The following is a 25867-nucleotide window of genomic DNA, read 5'->3' on the forward strand; positions in this document are numbered from 1 at the left end:
AAAACAAAAAACCAAAAACTAACATGAGTTCTTTTCTTTATGTTCTCTGTAGATTGATTTGCTTTTAAATTGGAATCGAATATCTCGTTTTAGAGAGTAGAATGGCTTTAGCACTTAACAGACATTCCTGAAATGCCTGCATGAAAGTCAGTGTGGTGACTTAGTATGTTTCCCACAACACTCCAGGACAGGAGAGCCATCTTGGTGGCATGGATCACCATGACATAAGGCAGTAAGATGGCTCATTCCTTCCATCATCTTGCTGATGAAGCACTCAGCCATTTTCAGAAAGCGAGAATCAAGAGAGCCAGGTCTTGTAGGGAACATTCTCTACATGTTAAGGGAAGAGCACCAGAAACTTAAAGCATTCTTCTTTCATTAACAAAGTGTCCAAAGAAAGCAAATTTAGAAAAAAATGCTATTTGGAGTCAAAATAATTTGAAAACTGCTTCCACTTATAATCTTCTCTCTGAATTATTTATGTTTCCTTTTGCATTTCCCTGGACTTCTATCTTCCATTGTCTCTTTCCTGCTATGACAACCTCTATTTCCCAGCACGCAGCTTTCATTTTTCTCACAGGGCATTGTTTGTCTCTCACTCTTCCTTCTTCTTTGGTGCTTATGTATTATGGCACTGACTCAAATAAAGCCTGAAATGTTTCTCCATGATTGAAAAGATCTACATTCTCTACAGAAAGTATTGATAATTTTATAATTTTTACATAGATAAATGTTTATATGCATATGACCATCAAATTTTGTATTAAAATGATTAAGGGTAATTGTGTAAGAAGTTTTATTATCAACATACCATTCACATTAATACATAATAATACACTGGTTTATCTATGCTGAGACTTTTATTGAAATATAAGAATGAAACTGAACTTGAGTAAGCAGGAAAAACTATCAAAATACTTGACAAAAAGATCCTTCTTTTATCCGTATACTTTCTATCTACTTTTGCTATGCTCATCCATGCCCATCAATATTGTTTTTTATTAATAGTTTCTTCTGTTTTATGGGGTTTGTTTCACTTTCATATTTGAGGTCAAATCTCAGGCTTACATGGAACCTTTTAAGTAACCCAGACTGGTCTTGAACTCCTGATTCCATTAGACCAGCTTCCCGAGTGATGGAATTAAAGGCATACATCCTCATGGCTCCCTTTTCTTAGAACTTTCAAAAATAGTGTGTAAAAAAACATTTTGATCTGAAAAGCAAATGTTCTCACTGATTCCGTTTAAAGAAGCAAAAAGAATTCAGTCTTTCCGAGAAGTGCTGTCTTGTGTGTGAGGCTCCCGGAGGCTTGCTGAATTTTCCTAGCTGAGGCATGGTGAATTCAAAGTCAATCATCATCCATGCAGAGCACAGTTAATGCTTTGACTCGGTGCTTTGACATGCACTCCAAATTTAATTAAAATTCCTCCCTGTCTTTAGATGGCTTTCCTTTATGTCTGAAGTTGAATCCTTTTGTGTTCTCTGCCTATGGGCCTGAAGTGATTTATGTATTGCACTGGTAGAGAGTTCAAAAACATGCTTCGAATAGTTTATTCAACTTTTGCTGGTTTGATTTAAATACATGTCTCAAACATCAAGGCCAATCACTTCCTGAGGCCCACTGGAAAACTGTATAATAATTCTTTCTATGTTCCTTAGTAATCATGCCAGGACCAGACTCAGTGAAGTACAGAGGGTGAGCACTGCATTTAAAAGCAGACTTAAGCTGTTGCAGAACAATTATAACAAAGAATAACATCAAATAAGCCTGAAAGTGTAAACTCTGAGGGATCTAGTTCATAAAAAATACAGGAGTCCAAGCTTATGAATTATGGCTAAAACTCTTGGATGTGCATTTATTTAGGTTAAATTGAAACAGATACATAAAGAAATCATATTTTAAAATAAAAATTAGGACGCTAATTCTGTTGGTACTAACTACTAGACAAAGAATCTACACATATAAAAGCAGTGCTAAAAGAATTGTTATTTAAAATTTGTGGAGCTTGGGGAGGAGTTAATCATGACTTTTGCAATCAAATTATTTCTACATATTCATAAAACATAAATATACAAAATCTTAACGAGTGGCTTATATTGTGCCTGTGGAAACCTTCAAATTTCATACTCTAGAATACAAGAGTGTGTATTTCATTCAACAATGATAACACCCACAAAGCAAATGAATAGGTTTATAGAATTACTATATAAATTGTATAGTAAATTTCCTCATGTCAATACTTATAGTTAATGATAAAATGCTAAAACATCCCCCATGTGATATTCAATCTGTTATATAATTCATAAATACAATGTTATTTGTTGCCCACGAGAATCATGTATATCATTCACCATTTGTGTCATAATATTTCCTATGACAAAAGTGACTGAAAGGGGCTGAAGAATTTGGTCAAAGTATTAGAGCAACATTGTACAGGGGTCTGCAATAGGCTACAAACTCAAATATTCTGCACCCTTAATCTTGTCTCTGTAAGCTACAACAACTACCAAACAAACTAACTTTTTTTTCACACATTGTAGTTTGAATATGAAATATCCTTCAGAGGTCTCCAGGGAGGTGTCAATTTGGAATGATTATAGAACCTTTAGGATGCAGAGCCTCGATGGAGGAAGTGCATCACCTAGGGTGAGTTTTGGGTTTTACAGTCTGACTCAACTTCCTGTTTTCTCTCTGTTTCCTGTGTGAGAATGAAATGGAATCAGTCTGATTCTTATCTCCCATGCAAGACTCACTCTCCTGCTGTCATGTCTTTCATGCAATGATATAATATGTCCAATCTGTGACTGCAAATCAAAAAGAAAGAAAATCTTTTCTTCCCTAACTTACTTTTCTCTCAGAATAGTCTGTCATAGCAATAGAAAAGTAACTAAAATAAAGAATTATTCTCAGTTGCTTAATCTTGAATGATAGACATCCACAACAGCATGCCTAATTTAACTCACTTTATCCTTTGTTCTCTCTTCATCCTTATTCCTTAAGCTCCTTACTCCTTACTACTTGATTTTATATATGTATATGCACATACATATATATATACACATATACATATATAATATACAGATATATATGTATATGTATGCATGCACACATTTATATGTGCATATATAAAATTTGGTCAATGATCACGGGGAATCACGATTCAAATGATATAGATGGTAATAAACTCTCCATTTAGTATTCATATCCATGTAAACTCTTTTTATTTTTTTGTTTTTTCAAGACAGGGTTTCTCTGTACAGCCCTGGCTGTCCTGGAACACACTCTGTAGACCAGGCTGGCCTTGAACTAAGAAATCTGACTGCCTCTGCCTCCCAAGTGCTAGGATTAAAGGTATGTGCCACCACTGCCCGGCTCTCTATATAGGGTCTTACATCATACGAAAGAGTGCAGAAATATGAAAGCCTTTATTACCTGGATGCCAGACCTTTCTACATTTGTTAAAAATGACAACTGTGGAAAATAAATGGCAAATGACATAAAAATGAGAAACAATCTTTTACCCTGGGATTGTAAACCTTCTTGTATAAAATAAAAAGCTAAAACAGAATGGTAGGGCTAACTTATCTATTGAGAATGAATAATAATCTTGTTCCCAAGATCATCACAAGATAGTGAATATGACAGACAGGAATGTTCCTAAACTGACAGTATTAAGAACATTCTAGAAAGTAGAACAACCAGGCATTAGATCAGGTACAATCATTCATATGTGGAATACTTAGGGTCAGACAGGAAGGGAAACAATTGACTTACCTACAAAATATTGTAGATCAGTACAAACATTGACATTTAAATATTTAGGTAACAATAGGGCATTCAAGAAGTGATATACAATGGGTTTTTATTTTATTTTTATAGAAGAAATGCTTTATTTTATCTTGCAGTGTTAGAAGAAGAGTGGTAGTGGCTAGAGGCATGGCATAGTGGCAACAGCAGGCATCTGACTGGTTACATCTCATACCACAGACAGAGAGAACATGCAGCAATGTTACATAGACAAACAATACTTAAAGGAAAGACCTGCAATGTAGGTAAACTTCTTAGAGTCTCTGGTTATGGCAGATGATTGACATGACCAGAAATGATTATGTATGTCATAAAGACAACATACATTAAAAAGAGTAAAATAATTCAGCCCCAGAATATTCTAATATTAAACTTTCTCTGAGAATCAAACTGGAAGGAAAATCAGAACAATGTCCACAAAAGTAGACTTGTTTTTCATAAAGGCAAATGAATGTTTGTGAACGTACATGGGAGGGTGAAGCAGGAATTCTATAACAAACAAGAGAATTAGTTTGGTCACTTACTGGAGTTGTGTTGCAGTGATGTGTATGCAAACTTTCTTGGTGACTTCTCTATTGCTCTGAAAAAAACTCAATGACCATGGCTTCTCATAATGGAAGTGTTGAATTGGACTTACAGATTCAGAAAGTTAGAGTCCAAGATGGTTGAGCATTCCCCTACACTGGGGCACGGGTGGGGTGGCAGGCATGGGAAGGGGAGAGGCAACAGGGGTTCGTTCTTGTTGTTTTTGTTTGTTTGTTTGTTTGATTTTTGGAGGGGAAATTGGGAAATGAGAAATTTACATGTAAATAAAGAAAATACCTAAATAAAAAAATTAAAAAGAAAAAGAAAAAAATAAAATGAATGACATGGAAACGATAAAAAAAAAAAGAGCTGAGCAAAGACATGATAACAGTCAGTTGGAACAGCAGCTGAGAGCTCACCCCTCACAAGCAAGACATAGAGAACAAGTCCACCTCAGTGACATACCTCCACTAACATGGCCACACTTGCAAATCTTTCAGAAGCAGTTCTATCATCTGGTGACAAAGTATTCAAATATATAGGATTGGGGGCCATTCTAATACAAACCAAGATGTCCTAATATTCGGCCTTCATAGACAAGTGGCATTATTGTAATGCAAAATGGAGTGAATTCAACTTCAAAAGTCCCTGTAATCTTTCCTATTTTTGATCTTCAAAGTCTCCTTGAAAACTAAAGGCAGTTTCTTAATTGTAGCTTCTGTAAAATTAATAAGCAAATTATATACTTCCAACATACAATGGCATACACTATTCATCGCCATTCTAAAAAGGAATGATCTCGTAGTCAAGAAATACTGGATCATATCAAGACAGAAACCTAGGAGGGCAAATTTGAAATCCTGTAGACAAAACTAAACTGTTTTTAACACCAGCTGATATACTCCGCGAGAGACAACTACCATGTGTCTCATAAATATCTATAAAGTAAGTAAATATATTAAGTATTCATAAATATGTAGAGCTTATCAATTAAGAATTTTAGCAGTATAACTTATAAAAACTAATATTTTATATTTAAAAATTTCAACTTTTTTTCATAAAGTTAACAGTAATTAAAGTTATTGGCTTATAGCAATTTACATTGTTTTCATACATAAGATTCTTAGACTTATTTTTGCCTCAAACCTTCTGCCTATTTTCTTAATATTTATTATTAGTTCTACTTTCTTAGAAGTACTGTGTGGTACAAAGTTCTTCACTTAAAATAGTTCAGTCAATTAATCATTTTTCTAAATCTTTAGCACTTTATTGTCTTTCAGAACACACTGTTACACAAAATTTCACATTAATAATCTCCTGGCTAATCCTTAGAGAGGATTATATTCTTTTATATTCAGGTCTACCAAATGACAAGAAATGACATTTGTATATAGTGTGTGCTAGAGATAGTTCCATTTTGTTTGTGTAAATGGATGTTGCACTCATGTACTACTATTTATTTAAAAAATATAATAACTTTTCTTACTAACTTTGCTTTGTTCATTTTTGTTATGAATCTGTCATCCTATTGAATTCTGGCCTACACAGTTTGTACTGACGGGTTTTTTTGTTTTTTTGAGACAGGGTTTCTCTTTGTAGCCCTGGGTGTCCTGGAACTCACTCTGTAGACCAGGCTGGCCTCGAACTCAGAAATCCACCTGCCTCTGCCTCCCAAGTGCTGGGATTAAAAGCATGCGCCACCACTGCCTGGCTGATCGTTGACTTTCTATGGAACTGTTATTTATATAATGTGCATTTCTCCCACCATCTTCAAAGTGACATGTGTCTTCAGCTAAGGTAGTCATCAATACTGTTACAGTATGTGTGCATATTATCTCAGTCATTTACCTGGAAATCCTACTAACTCTTCAGACAGTCATTTCCCCTTATGTTCCTTTTTTCATATGTTAATGATGCACTTGAACAACTTCTTTTATCATTTTATTATTTAAGTGTCTTGTTTTTTTCTTCTATATTCATTAGGTTTTTCAGTTTTTCATCTGCCTTTCTTTTTTTTTACATTTCTATTAGTATTACTACTACTATTACTACTACTACTACTACTACTACTACTACTACTATCATTAATTATTATATTTTCTTTATTTACATTTTAAATACTATCTCCTTTCCCGGTTTCCTCTCCAAAAAAAGAAACCTTTTTCCCTCTCCCCTCCCCCTGCTCACCAACCCAACTTCTCCTGGTTCCTAGCCCTGGCATTCCCCTACACTGGGGCATAGAATCTTCACAGAACCAAGGGCCTCTCCTGCCCTTGATGACTGACTAGGCCATCTTCTGCTACATATGCAGCTGGAGCCATGAGTCCCACCATGTGTACTCTTTGTTTGGTGGTTTAGTCCCTGGGAGCTCTGAGGGTACTAGTTAGTTCATATTGTTGTTCATCCTAAGGGGCTGCAATATGTGTGTATATTATCTCAGTTATTTACCTGGAAATCCCACTAACTCTTCAGAGAGTCATTTCCCCTCATATCCTTTTTTCATATATTTTACAGATGGACTTGAACAACTTCTTTTATCAATGAATTATTTGTCTTGTTTTTTCTTCTATATTGGTTAGGTTTTTTTCATCTGTCTCTTTCAAAAAGTACTTTTAATCCAACTTTCCATACTGTTTGTTGAATGTTCAAAGAAATTTTTCTCTGAATTATTTACCTTCATTTTATGCTCAGGAATAATATAAGGTTTATAATTTTTAATTTGGGTTAGAAAACTATTATTTCTGGGTCTGGTACTCATTTAGGTGGAAAGGGATGGATATTGACAAAGGTTCTAATTTAGCAGAGTTTTCTGTTAAACTAAAGGAGTCCCCTGGTCCTCAGGCCTCACCTCTCAAGTGGCACCACACACATGTAGTGGCCTATTTTAACTTATATTGCTTTTCTTGGGTCTACTTCATGATGGCAAATATTTTTATGATGCCAATTGTTTTATACAATGTTGTCAAAATTTCTACTTAAAATTTAGTTAAGTACTCAAGCCTAGGAAAAATCTCATCTTCCTCTATAAGATTCATCTGAGCTAAAATTTAGTACTAACGCTCTTTGAATGATTTTGCTAATTTAATAAAGTTTTTCCTTAGCAACCCTATGACCCTTCCCATACCCTGTGGCCACATTAGAAGTGGAATACATTGACACTTTCTTTTGCTTTCAGAGACCTGTGTTTCTTCTCATTTCAGTGAATACACAAAGCAGAAAGTGCCTCAAGGTATCTATCCAATTTCTCTGATTTTCTTCCCCAGGATTATCCTTACACTTCTCTTAATTATTTCTCTGGACCCTGATACTTTAGAAGGAAAAACCGCAGTATTTACAAGATGCTTAATTTACATAGTGAGTAAACTGACCTGGCTTTTTGGATCTACTGTGACTGGAAAAAAAGAGATTTACATTCTATACTTCAGGCAATGGAAAGAATTTTCTTCTCTACTTATACATTCTGTTTTTTCTAGGGTGCTTTTGATTATCTAAAGAATTAAAAGTACTTCTTACACAAATATTTTTTTAAAAATCCCATGATAAATTTAGAAAATAACAGTAGAAACTTAATCTTCACTCTGTTGTGATCCTTAATTTTTAACCTAATGTAGTAATAAAACTGGTTTGAGTCTGTATACATTTTAAATATTTATTGTATCATATTAGCCACTCTACTCAAATTTATTTCTTGAAGATTATCAACTTTCTTTAACTCATTTGTTTTAAAAACTCATTGAAAGTATTGAGTATGTATTAATCAAGATTTTTCTTTACCCTTGATATTATCTAGTTTTGGCCTTTTTGATAGTTTCTATATACATGATCATCGTTTTATGAATCATCTTGTTTCTTTGATACTATATCTATATCTATAATCATTATATAAGAACTTATTATTATGGCTTTATGCTTTTTTCTTTGTGGTATGAACTCAAAATAATTATTTGTGTATCTGTAAGAAATATTGACTCATTTCAAAACATTGTTTCATTCGATGATTTTCACTAAAGCATTTTTCTGATAACTTACAATTCTGCCTCAGTAAGGTGCTCATGCTACAGGTCCAGAGGCTTGGAATACCTTGATCTGTGGGAAAAGTTACCCAGATCTTCTTTTAAAAGTTATACTAACCTCATGATTAGAGGGTAAACTAAAATGAATTCAAAATATTTGCAACATTATTTCTTCCCCGCCTCACAAACAAAATAGTTCTGCTTTATTTAGTTCATATAGAGTAGCATGTGAATCTATAATTTTCAAAGATAATCTTGAGAATGCATAGTGCAAGGTAGAGCCCTGAAGCTACAGTTTAACAACGTCTTGCAGGTTCATTCATTTCGTGTTTTGCTTGTCCATCATTTTGACTCACAATTGCTCTCATTATGACAGGGCTCTACAGAGACAAACTGCTTCTTTGTAATCTACTTTAAAAAAAAAGTAATTTAGGACTGGAGAGGTGGCTTGGTGGTTAAGAGCACCAACTCCTCTTCCAGAGATCCTGAGTTCAATTCCCAGTAACCACATGGTAGTTTACAAGCATGTCTTATGGGATTTGATGCCCTATTCTTCTGTGTCTGAAGACAGCAACAGTGTACTCATATACATAAATAAATAAATCTTTAAAAAAGTAATTTAATTAATTCAATACTTTTATCTTCAATACTTTTAAATTTTTTACTTAAAATTACTTATATTCTTGTTTTGGTGTAAATTTTGTTTATTTTACAATTTGTAACTACCTAAACTTATATCATTAATGACATGTCATTGACCATTTGCTGACTGAGCTTCTCCTTTGAAACTCTACTTACATCCAAACTCCAAATGTATTGATTCCTTTTTCAAGGTCTCTTTGTAGTCTGTCTCCACAACTCTGATATAACCCCTATGTCTTTTTTTTAATATACATTTCTAATGTTTATTCTCTCTGCTTCTGATGTCAACAGCACATATCCCATTCCATTTAATCTGTAGTTCCTTGTATGCTCTAACCCAACAGTAATAGGTTCTCACTTTTTCTTTTTGATCAACACCACAGTTTATTTGTAAACATGGTATTTGTGTCAATAATCAAACTGACAAGACTTTATATAATTTCCTTGGATAATACAAGCATGATAACAGAAAACAGCACACTGTACTGATTTATAGTCTTGGTACTTTAAAATCCTTTACTACAAAGTATATTTGAAACACTGAACATAAAAAGAAAATGAGAATGGCAGAAAAAAACAAGTGACCCAGGATGGGAAATCACTTCCCTCAAATAAATACAAATGCATCTGGTTACATATGGTAAACAAGAAAGGCTCTAATACAAACACATGTGGTTTCTTATGGTAAACATAAAACACTCTAAGGCAGTGGTTCTCAGCCTTCCTAATGCTGTGACCCTTTAATATAGATCCTCATATTGTAGTGATCCCCAACCATAAAATTATTTTTTTACTGCTTTGTAACTGTTGTTTTGCTGTTATGAATCATAACAAATATAATACTTCTTAGGAAGGTCCTCACTTCTTCACTTGTAGTGTATGTATGCCCACATTGGCTTTCAACCTAATTAATCATTCATTACAGCATGTGCATTAAGAATTATTTGAAGCTTTTGGTTTCCTTCATGGTAGACTAACTATGGCCTCAGATGTACTTTTGTATGTACTTGCACCATCCTCTATACCTGGTTAATGTTTCAGTTGTTTAAGAGGCATCTTCTTTTTCTGACATTATGGAATCTCACATGGTTACCATGATTCGTTCCTCTCCATATATCTTTTGTCTTATGCTAGACATTTTCCCATGCCACTTTAAAATCCTTGGTATGTGGGCTCTCAGAGCTGAAACTGAATTACTTGGCTTTGCCCACCCTGAGTGTCTGGCACAATGTCTGGCCCACTACCAAAGCATACTAATTTACAGAATAAATTAGTGGGTGCATGAATAAATCAGTAAACTGAGAATCATACAAACAACAGAAAAATGACTACCCAGGCATCCCTAAAATTGCTTACAAGATTCTAGTGGGAGAAGATGAGGGTAATGGAGCAACAAACACAATATTATTTAAGAATTATTTCATGTTAATGAAATTAGGAAGGGAACACACTTATTTACCCGCATTTCTACTTTGGTGGTCTCAGGGATGTAACCTCATCACACGCTGATTCTGACAGAGGTTGTAGAAAGCTTTTTGTTGTGATTATTCAAAATTAATTTATTGTTATAATACTTAAGTGAATGCATTCAAATATTGAATATTGCCCTGGATAAGGCAAGAGATACTTTTATGCAATATTTATCTGGAAAACTACAGCTATTCTCAGGAAGAAGAAGTGCATATTTAATGTATTTCTCTGTCAGAATATTTTCAAATGCAAATCACCCAGTACATCTGTGTGGATTTAGGAAAACACCAGCATTTAGCTGAGCATTCACTCTCATAGACAAGCATTAACTGGCTCTGAAAACTAGTTGTTGAAAACCACTGAGAAAAGACAGTCTTTCTGCACGGTCCTATGAATCATTTTGGCCTTCTGAGGTTTGTTTGCAACTGTCTTAAGCTAGGTTCTGCCTGAAAGGTGAGAGAAGAGCATGCTCATGCTGACTGAATGCAAAGGATCTCTTAAGCAGTCTCCACATAGGACAAACAGATTCTATTTAAAATGTTCAGCTTGCTAGTACCCTCGGAGCTCCCAGGGTCTCAACCACCAACCAAGGACTGCACATAGAGGGGTCTGATTGTTCAAGCAGCATGTGTATGGTAGAGGATTGCAAAATCGATCATCAATAGGAGGAGAGGACCTCGGCCCTGTGAAGGTTCTGTGCCCCAGTGTAGGGGAATGCCAGGGCCAGAAAGTGGGAGAGGGCGGGGTGGCAGGCATGGGGAGGGGGGAGGCAACAGGGGTTTGTTTTTGTTTGTTTTTTTGTTTTTTGGAGGGGAAACTGGGAATGGAGAAATTCGGCATGTAAATAAAGAAAATATCTAAAATAAAAAAAATAAAAAAATAAAATGCTCAGCTTGACTAAAAAGTGAGAAAGATTACCAATTTTATTACTTCTGTGACCAAGGAGGAAAGACCATTGTTGGCATCCAAAAATTGTTTTTATTTGTCCAGATTCTCAGATTGCATCTGTTTCTCTCTTTACTTTTTATTCAAATCCCCATGAATCTATTTATTTCTCCAAATATGCTCTATGGTTTTTAGTTCTTATTTTTTGAAATTAAAATATAATTGCATGACCTTTCTCCTTTTCTATTTTTCCTCCCACCCTTCAGTGCATGCCCTTCACTCCTGACTCTCTCTAAAATTCAAGGCCCCCATAGTTCTCCAAGTTGTTATATGCATGTTATTACATTGAAGGGCACATTTCAAACAAACATTTAAGTGGATAATAACTGGTGAATGCACTCACAATTCTCATGTTCAGATGATGGCTGGAGGCAGTGATGCCTTGCTTGCTCCTTTCTCTTTGTACTCCCCTTGAGTTACAATTCTACTCCATCTCACTATTACTCAGGGGTCAATTATGCACTGTATTTTGCTCCCTTTTCACCCTTTAATTTATTTTCCTATTGTAAGAATTGAGCAAACAGGGACACCTCATAAAAATACCAGGATGCCAAGAATATCCATTAAGTAAGCCTAAAGACAGAGAGCTTCAGAAGGGTTTACTGAACAAACATCTGCCTCCAAGAGATGCCCTAATTATGGGCAGTAATGCCCAGTTCGGTTCCAGGAAACGTCCACAGAAGGGGGTGGATCTCCCCCGACCCTTACTACTTGCCTAAGGTATCTCCTCACCTGGAGTACAAAGGTCAATGGACTCAAAAGACAATGGGCTCCACCAATGAGAGATAACCAACTCATGCTGTAAACTTATGTTCTGGAAGGGTATAAAAAGTGTGTGCCTTTGTTCCTCCGGGTCGCCTTTAACTGAATGCAAGACAACCCCAGTATACTGGATTATTAAAAACCTCTTGCTAATTGCATCAATCTTCATCTCTGTGTCTTCGTGAGTGGGACATCCACCCTGAATTTAACACTATCAGTGTTTTCATGTTGTTTATATGTTTGAATTTGGGGATAGAAGAATGAACAACAAGATGGCTCAGAAAGTAAGGATTATTGTCTTCATCCTGACAACTATGAATTCTACTACCTGAATATCTGCCTGCCTGCTTGCGTGCCTATCTATCTATCTATCTATCTATCTATCTATCTATCTATCTATCTATCTATCTATCTATCTATATATAATCTATGTATGTATATATGTATGTACATATGTATGTATGTATGTATATCTCTCTCCTCTCTCCCTGTTTTCCTACCTTCATCTCTACTTCCCTTCTGTCTCATCTTTCCTTCTCTATCACACAAAAATATATAAATACATATTAATATAATAACTTGTTGAATGTTGTGAATGTCTGCCTTTAGCATGATACCAAATAAATTCTGCCTAGGAAACAAAATTAAGTTTATGCATATCTCCTCCATTAATAATATACCTGAGAAGTGACTCTCACTTTGTAGCTTCAAATAGCCTGTAAGTCCTATGCAAGGTGTAGGACTTACTGCCCAGCCACCACCCCCGCTTGCTAGGATTTGACCTGGCTTGAAGTTGCTTGGGCTTTCTGACAGCTCTCACATGCACTTCTATGAGTTTATATGTACAACTGCCATGTTGGTTCACCTCTCTGACTCTTACAGTTCCTCTATCCCATATACCACTCTTTGAGAATCAGCTTGGTGGATTATGCTTTAGTGGGAGGCCACACATTTATGAATATATAGGTTCCACCAATCTGTCTTTATGGGTGGAAAAAAAGAAGACACAAGTTAGGTGGGGAAGGAAGGGGAGTTGATCTGGAATGAGTTCGAGAAGTAGGTGAGTATGGCCAATACTAATAAGAAAGTCTCAAAGATGTTTACCAAACATCAAATTATCACCCAAACACAGAGTTCTGTGCTTGTTTTTTCTTACATGTTACTTGTAGCTATGCAAGCATACAGCATGAGTCACATGGCTACATAGAATAACTGTTTTTAGGAATCTGAGAATTTACTCCATTGAACCTGAAAAGGCTGATGACTGTATTTTTCTAAAAAGTAAAGTATGCCTATTTTTCTGGGAAGATACCATGATTAACAAAGTAGTCTAGGATGAAGTTCATTCATTATGCTTCAGAGGTACTGACCCTGAGATTCCCAAAAGTGGGGCAAATTTGTGGTATAATTTGTGGTAGTAGGGTCTCTACAAAAAAGATAATCATGCTCTCTTCTTAATATAAGAGGTAAGTTATTTAAGAATATTTGTTTTCAAGAAATAAAAACCTATACCCAAATGCTTTAGTCTATAACAAGAGGCTTTGTGAGAAGGCAGCTACAGTCTCAGTAACATAGCCTCAAGCAAATGTGAAGGACAAAAATGATTCCACCAAGGACTCTAAATCTTAAATATCAAGCTTCAAATTTGTTATAGTATACGTATCCAAGATAATAGAGGATGCATTCTAAAATAGCAGCAATTAGCTGGAGACAGATTGGAAGGGCTCAGCCAAAGAGATGAGGTCCCATTTGTGCAATGTATTCACAGACTGGAAGATTTACCTTGTGAGTAAGAGGGTGTTCTAAATATAAAAGCTCATAAGGATGAGAAGAATCAGCCCCCAGGGTATATGTGATTAGAACAATCAGCAATAACAAAGAGTGCATTAACCATCAGATGAATGGGGCCAGGAATGCACCCCTGCCAAACTATTATTTATAGCATAGCAATAAGCCTTTTTGCAAAGATTGAGTCCATTGAGAATTAGGTTTTTCCAATAACTCCAAAATATTTTTCTGAATGAAGTGTCAACTTCCTTGCATGACATAAAATTTCTCTGAAAACCTCTATTGATTCTTCCCAACTACTCACCTCCCCTTTACAGAAGTAAATTTCTCATATGTATTCTCTTGCATGCATAAATATTTGATAATAATCCTTCTCCAATTTTTTACTCAACCAATCAGTTATTAATAGTGTCTTGCTCTTTTCTTTTAAATATTCCTGTTTTTCTCATCACCTTTAGGTTCTCCATACACTATGTTACTGATATTATTTATAACCAGCCTTAAGGCTGAGATTTATGATTTCAATGGCACTGCCAATAAATTTAGATACACAAAGTGATGCACTATAGACAGGAATATTAGGATTAACTAGGAATTGTTTAAAAATGAAAAGCCTTGTGCCTTAGTATATAGTTCTACACATTAGAATATGTATTCTTAATAAGCTCTGTTATAAAAATGCATTTTTTAATGAAGATTACTGATTTAAGGCTTATTCTTTGTACATTAATATCAAACATCTGGAAAATATTTTCATATTCCAGATACATAGATGATTTACATGTTGTACTTTTACTTGAATAAAAAGCAATATTCTAGGTCATTTTCTTCAAGGATGCAGGTTCTGAGAGCCTATAATTGTTCCAGTTGATGGTCTGATACCCATAAACATTCTTATAGAAATAAGGAGTTTCAGTGGGAGTTTTAATAAGAATAGAAGAAATTGAGAGGGACTCATGTTGGCAATTACAAGAAGAAGAGAAGGAAGGAGAAGAGGAAGAGGGAGATGTAATTTATCAAATTAAATTATAAGCATGTGTATAAATACAATTTAATTTTAAATTTAAAACATCAGGAAATGTCTTTATCATATTTTTTTATATTTTTTAGCCCCTATCAGTAGTATTCAGAAGTTTGCTTGACTCTCAAGTAAATCATAAGATAGATTCTGACGCCTTCTAAGAAAATTAAGAGCCCATGATGGCATATGCTCAGACAACAAATTTAGCATTCCACTAAATAATACTTTTCTTCAAATCTCAGAAATGTCACCCTGCTCAGGTCATCAGTGTGACCACAGCAATGAAACCACTGGTAAAGGGACACATTCTGTGCAATTGGAGTTGAACTACATGCCAGTGAAATAAACTGGCTGCATGTACAGCCTTCCCCTGAAGCACAGGGTCACAGCTTTCCCTGCTGACTCAACACTGAAGCTGATTGCATTTGCAATGGTGGAAGCAGAACCTATAGCAATTCAATTTCATGTCTCACATTCACTGTGTCATTTTAGCAAAGCCCAGAATACGCAGTTATGTAAGTTGGAGCCCAGATATGGCAGGCTAAGCCAAGAGAGCCCTCTGTCTACTTGTTGCTTAGATGAAGCTGATTCTATCCCATAATGTGTTTTGGCACAAGGTGAGTCCCTCAATCCACAACATTTACCAGTACTTCATTGGGCATTAATGAGACCCTGTGGTTCCCTGTCACTCAGCATTGCTGAAGTAGTATGAACATCTCCTGCAATAGAAGATAAGGCATGTGCACCCAGTTTCAGTTGTGTGTCCTTTGTGTATTGAACAACTTTTATGAAGCATCAATTTTAAGACACAAATCATATCCTTTCTGCTAAAGTTGCATAAAAATTATAGATCTTAGAAACACGATAGAAAAGTTTGCCTTGTAGATAAAAGAAAACTTGGTTTAAGGGAATCTAAACCTCTGTAGGGACTTAATTAAGCATTCATATTTTAACTCTGCTATCCCAACCTTTGGGTTCAGAAGGTGATATAAGGCTACTTAATCACTAAATAGAGTTTCTGTAAACAATATACACATATAAAAGTATATTTTATCTATACAAAGTAGATATAATAAAAAAAAGTTGTTCAGACTGAAATGAAACTCATACATGAGCAGCTACTTCTATGGAAAGACAGAAAGATATGAAGTCAACATATTTTTATTAAGTTTTCATCATTGGTATTGAGGAAATGCACTTCTGATTACAGTTTTGTTTTCTACCTTCCAGACAAATCATGCTCAATATTTATAAGGTCAGAGTTTGATGAATCTATCAGCTGTCTTATATCACAGTGGAATCTTAGCCCCCAAAAGCTGAAAGTGTGAAGAATTCAAACTTGGTTGATATTATGTACTAGGTGTGTTGAAAACCTATTTACTTTCTTTCTTTCTTTCTTTCTTTCTTTCTTTCTTTCTTTCTTTCTTCCTTCCTTTCTTCTTTTCTTTCTTTCATTCTTTCTAATAGATAATTTTTAAAAGTTGTCAGCCAATGGTGATAATATGAAGTAAAAAACATATAACCACATATGCATTTACACACATCAATTAAAAACACATACACAACACAAGAGTCAATGTTTTCTCTGGTTATGGACACATGGGCTCTTGCAATAATTTTTATTTATTAATCATTTTATTCATTTACATTTCAAATTATATTCCCCTTCCTCGTTACCCCTTCACCAACCCTCCCAACCCATCCTCCCTCTTCACTATGAAACCACAGTTACACTGATAACCTAAACGACACAAAGACCCAACAAAAAGAGAATTTCATACCAATTTTCCTAATGAATATTGATGCAAAAATAAAATTCTTGCAAACTGAATCCAAGAGCACATCAAAACACTCATTTACAATGATCAAGTAGGCTTCATCCCAGGGATGCAGGGATGGTTCAATATATGGAAATCCATCAATGTAATCTATTATATAAACAAACTCTAAGAAAAAAAACCCACATGATCATCTCATTAGATGCTGAAAAAGCCTTTGACAAAATACAACAACCCCTCATGTTAAAAGTATTGGAGAGAATTCAAGGTCCATATCAAAACATAATAAAAGCAGTTTACAGCAAACCAATAGCCAACATCAAACTAAATGGAGAGAAACTTGAAGCAATCTCAGTAAAATCAGCAAGACAAGATAAGGCTGCCCACTCTCCCCCTATCTATTCAATAGAGTATTGGAAGTTCTAGCCAGAGAAATTAGGCAAAAAAGGAGATCAAGGTATACAAATTGGAAAGGAATAGGTCAAGATATCACTATTTGGGGATGATATGATAGTATACATAAGAAATAACTCCCCCCCCCAAAAAAAGAAAAAAAAAAACCAGAGAACTCCTATAACTGATAAACAACTTCAGTAAAGTGGCAGGATATAAAATTAACTCAAACGAATGAGCAGCCTTCCTCTACTCAATGGATAAATGAGATAAATGAGGTCAATGAGAAAGAAGTTAAGGAAACGACACCCTTCACAACAGTGGCAAATAATGTAAAATATTGGTGTGACACTAACCAAGCAAGTGAAAGATCTGTATGACAAGAACTTCAAGTCTCTGAAGAAAGATATCAAAGAAGACCTTAGAAGATGGAAAAATCTCTCAAGCTCACGAAACGGCGGGATGAACATAGTGTTGAAAACTTTCAATTAGCTATTACTCAGAGTCTACAGGTAGTTATTGGAAAGGAGGCAGGAGCCAATGCCTGCAGCAGCTGTGGAATGTTAAGGCCCTATTGAAGAAAGTGTAGGCCAGCTGAGGAAGGGGGTCACAGCCCTTGTTATCAGCCTGCAATGGGTTTCAAGGAAAATTGTTTCTTAGAAAAAAATGCAGCAATATTTGTATCTATGATATACTTAAACTCTCTAAATATGCTTTATGTATAGTAAGTATTTATCATTTTAAGGATTATTAAATCTAATTTCTTCCAAAATTAGATTATAACAACTGCATCCTTAATCAGCAAGGAGAAAAATATCTTTTTTGCTAGTGAATGTAAAATAAATTTTATTAATGTTGGTTATATATTTTAATTATATAATTGCAAAAAGTTTCATTAATCTTGCAACTATTTTAATAGTTGTTTATTACAATGAAAAGGCTGTGGTTTGCTTTCCTAAATGCATCTTCTGGTATACCTCTGACGAAGTTCAAGGAAAAACCTGAACTGTAGTGTTGCCTGGGTTTTCTGTAAATACCTGTGGACTTGGATTTCCCTGCCTTAGGTACTGTCTTTACAGGTTGGGAAAATATGGAAACTGACTGTTTCTCTGCTTTAAATGTGAAATGATTTACAAAGACATGCTGTAGTTATGGGACAGTAGAGCCCTTAATATTACATTAAGCAAAATGTAGAAGAAACCTAGAGACTATAAAATTAGAGTATCAAAAAAGTATATGTAAAATTTTAGCTGGTATAATTTTAAGAAGTCATTATCATAAATGAATTAATGCATATTTAATCAAAATTCTTACAGATATAAAATTAAAAGATGATTTATGTTTTGAGTACTGGATAAAATTCAGCATTTCAGAAATAATTGCTTTGTGTCAAATCAATGGAAGATGACTTTTGTGAAATTTTAATTCTGAAACAACTTTTTAAAAAATCAATATTTACTACTTTGGGGATTTAATAATCTGCATTACTTAATAATTTAATATAATGTATGTAGGTTTCAGCCAATGTTCAGAAATTTCTAGTATTCAGCCAACTTTAATATCTGAGGAAAACGAATAAAAATTTTAGCCATCTCCAGAAACTACACAATGTTATAAGAAGGAAGTAACTGAAAATCAGAAAAGTAACATAAGTCTAAGTCAGTCACAAAGCCTGGACCTGAGTGCTCAAGAGCTTACTTACAGATTGCTAAATGATTTACTAGCCAGATTTGTTAAAAAAAAAAAAGTAACTGTTAATCAACATCATTAATACAGAAGTCAACCCACCCAGCACATAAGAAAAACAACAAATAAATAGAAATAAATAACAACTTAAATAACAGTTTATTTCTCTAGATCATATAGTTATGGAGAGACAGGGGAGAGCCTGACATGAAAGGATTAAACAGGGAACAGGAGAGGGGAAGACATAGGGAGAAAAAGAGAGAGAAACAGCTAAAACTCAGGACCATTTGAGGAGTCATATGGAAACGTCCTATGATAACAGCTTCTTAAAATATATACACATATAAAATAAATATAAATGAAGCCACCAAATAATGAGAAAGACAATGTCCCAAGTGAAATTTCAGTGCCAGGAATGGTTTCCTCCTAATTGAGTTGTTGGCCAAAGGGTCCCTATGTAAACCACAAATAATTCAGGCCACTGCCAAGGTTGTTTGGGTGCTCTGCACAAACAGATGGCAAGGCTATACTCCTGAAGACAACACCTACATACCCTATAGAACACAGAGAGTTTGAGCTGGTGCCCTGTCGCTACTGACTACCATTTTAGGTACTGGAAGGTATTCTGAACACACCCAGAGGAGAAAGATAAACACTAACCCTCCTATAAATACTACTATATGCGATGGGGACCTGCTTACAAGATATGCTAGAGTAATAATGAAACAAGAGTTGTGGGAATAATCAATCACTATCTGATTGTATTCAAGTCCCACTTCATGAAATAGAATCAATTCTGAAACTGCCTGTGTGGCCAAGACCTAAAACTAGGTATACCATGAATGCAAGGAAAAACAAAATACTAGTATCCAAAAAAAACAAAACAAAAGAACAAAAACAAAAAAGAAACAAACAAACCAAGTCATAAAATGAATCCAAATGGCATTCTGATTCTGTTATAGCCATATAACATTGTCGGGCTCAGCAATCAACAAAGAAGTTTTCTCAGTGCCTTCATAGATTCTAGCGAAACAGGGTCCCAGTGCTGAGATAATAATACAAGCATGAACTGACAACCCTAATCAAAACTCTATATCCACTTCCCAGCCACTTGCAAATTTAAAATTAGTTGGCTCAAATAAAGTCTCACTGACTCATAAACTACACTTAAGTGTAGATCCTATGTCCATCAGTAGATGGCTAACATAAAAAGAACCAATGGTATTTCCATAGATGTTTTATTTAGGTACCTTCCTTCCTTCTTCCTCTTCCTCCTCTTCCATTTCCTTCTCCTTCCTCCTCCTTCTTCTCCCTTCTTCCTTCTCCTTCTTTCTTTTTTTCTTCTTTCTTCTTCTTCTTCTTTTGCTTTTCCTCTTCTTCTTCTACCTCCTCCTCCTCCTTTTGTCTTACTGGTCTTTTACTTGTATGTTATGTTTTCCAGTTTTGTGGTTTTATGAGTTTTGTTTGTATGTATGTGTATTTCTTGTAAATTCCCTTTTTTGTCCTTTATAAAAATTATGATTCATTTTTTATTGGCATGTTTATTTTTTTAAGAGGCAAGAATGAAGGGGTGAAATTAGAAGTCTAGAAAGTTGTGAAGGGTCTGGGATATGAGAAGAATAAACAATGATCAGAATGTATTATTTGGAAAAATATATTTTCAACAAATATTACGTTTATTTGTCCACATACATTTTTCATCTAAGCCATCAATTTTCAGTTTTGAATGTTAGTTTCCATGTACAGGTCCACTAAGAAACTGATAAAAGAAACTGAAACTAACACAGATCTGTGACATGAATGCTACATGTCCCTGTCTTTTTATTTAAGCCACTACAAAATTAGAGAAAATACAGAAATATTTGTTCAGTAATCTGATTTCATTTTTATCTTTTTTATCTGAGAGGAGTTGTGTGAGGCAGAAAATATTATTATCAACATATATTGAAGGAAAATTATATAACAATATAATACAGGTTGACAACATTTTATTCACAAAAATTGAGCAGAATATCAACTTTTGTTAGTTGTCTTAATTCATAAGAAGTACACAATAAGAGCTGAAAATGAATTTGTATTTGTACCATTGTTTTGGTAATAGATAATGTCTCTATGTAATTTTTAATGATAAAAATTAAAATTACTATGTATATTTAAATGTAAGCACAACATTTTTCAGTAATTTCTACTCTATAATTAGGACACAAATAGTATATTATATCTAAATACAACAACAGATTAAGTAAGAAAAGGATCCTTTAAGCCAGACACAACTAAGCACTCCCAGTTATCAAGACTGGGGGCTGTAGATTAGAGTCATCTAGCTGGCACAGATAAAGGCAGAAATTAGAATACAGTCAAAACACTTTCATGCCAAGAAAGAACCAGAGCAGAAGTCCAGAGTGGTGGAAGGATGGGTGATTTCAGAAGCATTTTATCATAACACCTGGTGTCCCTGAATTGCCCTATAAAATGCATCACATGGCTTTTTCACCAGCATCATCTGCCTTTGGGTTCACAGAATCATGCCTGTCTTCTGTGTTTCTTGGTGTATGTTCAGTATAAGGAAGTACTATGAGTAAGGGAGTGTACTGAAAACCCAGGGAAAAATATCTTTATGATTTCACAAAACAATACATTCAAAAGCTTGATGAATTCACCATACATCATTCAGCCTTATCCTTGCATGCAGCATAATGTTGATTACTTGCTTTTTTATATATAAAATTATCTTTTTTTTCTTTTTTAAAAAATGAATTCCTAAATGAGTAGAGTTTTTCATGTAGAAATTCTTAGTGCCCCATTTGCTAGGCTGCTCATGCCCTTGTAACATCAGGTAGGTCAAATTTGATGCTGAAATGTAACCTGGTAGCCTATGAAGACAAGAGAATTATGAGAGGTTCATATCTGACCTCCAGTAATCACAAATAGAGTTGCATTCTATGCATTTGTGAGGTTTGCATCCTTGTGGAAACAGAATGACTCTGAACTGGAAGCTTATTCTGCAGTTGGCAGACATGTGTGCATGCTGAAATGGACATGGGATGGACTTATGCATACTCACAAGGAGATGATATGGTATGTGCATGCTTAAATGGAGATGGGATGGACCTATGCTCATCCACAAGGAGATGATGTGGCATGTGCATGCTGGCTTGGAGATGGGATGGATCTATGCTCACTCACACGGAGATGATGTGGTGTGTGCATGCTGGCTTGGAGATGGGATGGACCTATGCTCATCCACAAGGAGATGATGTGGCATGTGCATGCTGGCTTGGAGATGGGATGGATCTATGCTCACTCACATGGAGATGATGTGGTGTGTGCATGCTGGCTTGGAGATGGGATGGATCTATGCTCACTCACAAGGAGATGATGTGGTGTGTGCATGCTGAAATGGAGATGAAATGAACCTATACATACTCACATGGAGATGATGTGGTGTGTGCATGCTGGCATGGAGGTGTTAATATTTACAGAGTGCTACATTAAATTCTGGTTAAACTTGTAGCAATATTTGTCAATTTTTTTCATAGTAGGCAATTTAAAATTTCTAAGCTTTAAATTCCTCACATGTGAAGTTTGTATTTATGAGTCTGCTCTGTAGTATTATTTAAAATATTTAACAAATTATTTTAGGCTTAACATGTATCGTACAAGTCATAATGTGGTTTCACATATCAATATACTTTGTTATCTTTTACCCTTTATATTTCACAATTATATCCTATACTCTGTGCCTTCTGTGTATTAACATTGGCATTTATTTTATATAGTGTTTTAAGTTTTTAAGAATTTGAGGGCTGGAGAGATGGCTCAGCAGTTAAGAGCCCAGACTGCTCTTCTAGAGATCCTGAGTTCAATTCCCAGCAACCACATTGTGACTCAACCATCTGTAATGGCATCTGATGCCCTCTTCTGGTGTGTCTGAAGATAGCTAAAGTGTATTCACATACATAAAATAAATAAATAAATATTTTAAAAGATTTAAAGAAAGAATTCCACATAATGAATGTTGATTATGTTTATCCATATTCATCCAATAAACTTCTTCTAATAAGGTATAGTTTTAGGTACACTGAGATAGAGTCACAATGCAATAAACATCCTTGAAGCTTTGAAAAAAAATTCTTGAAATAAAAGTATATATTTCATAATTCCTGTTAATCTCAGATAAAATGGCAGTTTGGTTATTTGGTATTGAAACACCCTTCTCTTTATCACAACCTCACATCAAAGATGGAAAACAGAAAAATTAAAGCCTTCATATTGCACAACACTTGTGACATTTACTGGAGTTCCACAGAACATCTTCCACAGAGTGAATAATGACCAAGCAGATGAGAAACAGCTCAATCCTCCATTGTCTAATGTCAAAAACATGTGGAGTGAAAACTGAATGGACTTAAAGTTAGATGTGAGCCACATGGCATTATCTGAACTCTGGGACCAGAAAGCATTACACATGCGCACATCTGTGCGAGACCATATGCCTTCCAGAGCTTTACTGCAGAAGAAACTAAATTCTTTTGATTTGGGAGAACAAAGATGATTCCGTAGTCACAGACTTTTAACCATCTAGAAAATCCAAGGCCATAAAGAGCAGTGAATAGCAATGGCACACTTCAAAACAAAGGTCTTTTTTGAATGAACTTATAGAGTTTGAAACAAATAGGTTTCTTGCAGACCCCTGTAATTTTGCCTCAGATAGTTTAATCCGTCCTCAGGTTTCACAATTCTAAACCACAGACCCACATGCCATGTGGTCTTAATAAAAATAAGTCTGACTTTAAGCAAAAGAACAAAATAAGTCTTTTTCTCTGCTTTTAGATTAATTTTCAATGGAATTTTCCCTAAGTACTTTCAAGAAACTATTACTGACATACTGAGAATTATTTTTTAACTAGATGTAACATTTTGTGTTAATAATATTAAATAAAGGAAATACTAAGTAAATGAAATTTCAAGTTTGCAATTTTACACTGTTTCATACAAAATTTAAAAATAGCATTTAATATAATGTAAAGCATGAAAATTCACCTCATTCGTATATTTTTCTCCTTTACACTAAATCCTCTAAATTATCTTTCACCTTTTAAAGTTTATGTTATGCATCCTTGTCTCACAAGATACCATGGAGACAAGACAAGACAAAGCTATTCCAATCTAATAGAATAAGTTCAGCAAAATAATATGAGGAATTATGTATATTATTTGCATTACTCTGGTTCCTTGGAGGGATGGGACTTCAAGAGTATGTAAAGAGGGATTTGTCAGATTAGTTGATGCAATGAGGTCTGCATAGTACAATAATAACTATTTGCACCCTGGAGAGGCTAAGAGCCCAGTGGCTCATTAGGACATGAAGGTGGATGCCTTACCAGAACAAATCTAATGCTGAAGGTCAGAAAGGTTCATAAAGAATCAGTAGCATCCATCCCATGTTGGAAGGCTGGAGAAGCTGTAGTTTGATGTTGGTGGAAGTAAGGCAATCAGACAACATGGTGGGATTTTGCAAGAACTTCATAAATTGCTACCACAGAAGCTTCCAGTTAGACAGAAGGTCATTCTCCTTCAGTGAATTTTCTCTATAAACCATTAACAGACATCCACAGAGATGTGTCTCCTAGGTGATTTTATATTACTTCTTCAAGCTAACAGTCAGACTCTTTATCCCTTAATCAATATAAGAAGTTTGAAAAACAGCAGTCTCAATTTACCTGGACCCCAAGATCTCACAAACACTGGACAACCAAACAGGAAGCATGCACCAGTTGATACGAGGTCCCTAACACATATACAGCAGAAGACTGCCGAGTCTGAGTTCAATCAGAGAAGATATGCCTAACTCTCAAGAGACTGGAGGCGCCAGGGAGTTTAGAGGTCTGGTGGGGTGGGTGGTGAGTGGAGAGGACATCCTCATGGAGGCAGGGAGCTGGAAGGAGGTATGGAATATGAAACTTCAAGGGTGGATTGGTAAAAATCTGGAATGTAAGTGAATAAATAAATAAACAAAATAATTACACATGTTCAAAAAAAAGGTTGAGGAATCAGAGCCAGAAGCACACATATGTTCACCATCAGGGAAATGCAAATCAAAATGACACTGAGATTCCACCACACCAGTCACAATGTTTAAGATCAAAACTCAGGTGACAAGCAGATGCTGGCGAGGGTGTGGAGAAAGAGGAACACTCCTCCATTGTTGGTGGGATTGCAAGCTGGTACAACCACTCTGGAAATAAGTCTGGTTGTTCTTCAGAAAGTTGGACATAGTACTACCAGAGGACTCAGCTATACCACTCCTGGGCATATACACAAAGATGCTCCACATGTAATAAGGACACATTCTCCACTACGTTCATAGCAGCCTTATTTATAATAGCCAGGAGCTGGAAAGAATCCAGATATCCTTCAACAGAGGAATGGATACAGAAAATGTGATATATTTACACAATGGAGTACTGCTCAGCTATTAAAAAAAAAAAAACAATGATTTCATGATATTCTTAGGCAAATGGATGGAATTAAAAAATATCATCCTGATTGAGGTAACCCAGTCACAAAAGACCACACATGGTATGCACTTGCTGATAAGATGCTATTAGCACAGGAGCTCAGAAAACCCACAATACAATTCACAAACCATATGAAGCTCAATAAAAAAGAAGAGGAAAAGTGTGGATGCTTCACTCCTTCTTAGAAGAGGGAACAAAACACTCAAAGAAGGAAATATGGAGACAAAGCATGGGAGAGAAACTGAGAGAAAGGCCATCCAGAGACTGCCCCACCTAGGGATCCATCCCATATTCAGACACAGACATTGTTGCAGATGCCAAGAAGTGATTGCTGACAGGAGCCTGATATAGTTGTCTCCTGAAAGGCTCTGCCAGTGCCTGAAAAACACAGAAGTGAATGCCCACAGCCAACCATTGGACTTAGCACTGGAACCCCAATGTCAGAGTTAGGGAAAGGACTGAAGGAGCTGAAGGGGTTTGTAACCCCAAAGGAAGAACAACAATATCAAACAACC

At 35.3% G+C, this 25867-nt stretch overlaps 1 pseudogene; it reads left to right on the forward strand.

Annotated features, from left to right (window-relative positions):
• The first annotated feature begins 13453 nt into the window (after nucleotides 1–13453).
• On the forward strand, nucleotides 13454–13595 carry LOC116094651 (annotated as a pseudogene).
• Nucleotides 13596–25867: the final 12272 nt, after the last annotated feature.

The sequence above is a fragment of the Mastomys coucha genome, unplaced genomic scaffold, assembly GCF_008632895.1.
Source record: "Mastomys coucha isolate ucsf_1 unplaced genomic scaffold, UCSF_Mcou_1 pScaffold16, whole genome shotgun sequence".
In the NCBI taxonomy this organism is placed as follows: Eukaryota; Metazoa; Chordata; class Mammalia; order Rodentia; family Muridae; genus Mastomys; species Mastomys coucha.